We start from the raw sequence: 1309 nt of genomic DNA on the forward strand, positions 1-1309 counted from the left end.
CAAATACTCTGCAAAAATAAATGCATCCTCTTTTATATTCATTCTCTTGTAAAGATCACTCCCACTTCAAAGGTATAAGAGAGAAACGAAACTGAAAATGTGACTGCTTCACTGCAAAAATATGCCTTAGGAATGTATTAATTATTTTACTTTGGCAGCTCCTAAGTTGAAATTTTTATTTAAAGAAAGTGTAAAAAGCAACAAAGTCATGCTAAAAATGTACATCAGAAGCAATATGCCAAGCGCTTTGTTTCAGTTCTCACTTTCTCTGGACAAATGTACCAGTACATTGCAAGCCAAAGCATCTCCTTCTGTATTGACTTTCTAGTAGAAATCACATCTCATAGGCATAGGAAAGTGAGAAACAAAACTGAATATGTGACCTGTTAACTGTCTTACTATCTTTTTTTCACAGGGAGGATGTGGGGCAGGATTAATCGTCCTGACAATTTTGGTTGTGGAGTTAGAAAGGACCCCAATACGCAGCTATTCTTTTTGGAGTTTTGTTTGGGTTCCTGGATTTGAACTGCCTGGAAAGGAATAGAAGGGAAAGACATGCTTTTACTTCTTCCCTCCATTCCAGGTATTGGGCATAAGTAAAGCCAGGCACTCTGCTGCACCGTGGCAATACAAGCCAGCGATCATATAATCTGGGGTCAGTGTAAGTAGTCTCTAGAGCTTGGGTCTATGTCTTTCCTACTGAGGCTGCAAGGTGCTTGATGGAAGGATACTACTGTCTGGAGTCACCCCTTGATTGAGCAGCTATTTATCATTATAAGTGACTATGACTACTATCCATGCAGAAAGACTTAAGTTGTGTTACAGAGGAAAGACTGCTTGCCAGGAGGCTAGGATTTTGTATACTGTTCATATGCCCACTGTAAAGGAAGACTTTCTGTTTGCATACAGGGAAATAGGCAAAGTGGTTAGGAAGCATTTTGACATGTTTTGCTGGTTTTGCCTTCATGCCTCAAGGGCCTACTCACCTAGCTTTGCATGATACCAAGCTACACTATAAAACTTTCAGTTGCTTTTTGATGCTTATACAGTGAAGCAGATTTGCTAAAGTATCTGAAAAGCTTCACTCACAATATTCACTTCAGTTGTCCAGTCATGGGCAAAGCAAATTCCTGTTTTCTGTGTATACCCAATCATGTCCAGGTGCTTTTCACATGAGTGGATAATTGAAGTGAATATTCACACATTTTTGAGTGAAGTTTCTCAACTCCTTTAGTGACTCAGCCCGAGTGGCTGCCAGTTTACATTTCTCCAAGCATCTTCATGACTTCATAACTCCAAAATGGTTATC

Source organism: Staurois parvus, unplaced genomic scaffold (genome assembly GCF_062004578.1).
Source record: "Staurois parvus isolate SC_StPar_1 unplaced genomic scaffold, SC_StPar_1.0 ptg000264l, whole genome shotgun sequence".
Lineage (NCBI taxonomy): Eukaryota > Metazoa > Chordata > Amphibia > Anura > Ranidae > Staurois > Staurois parvus.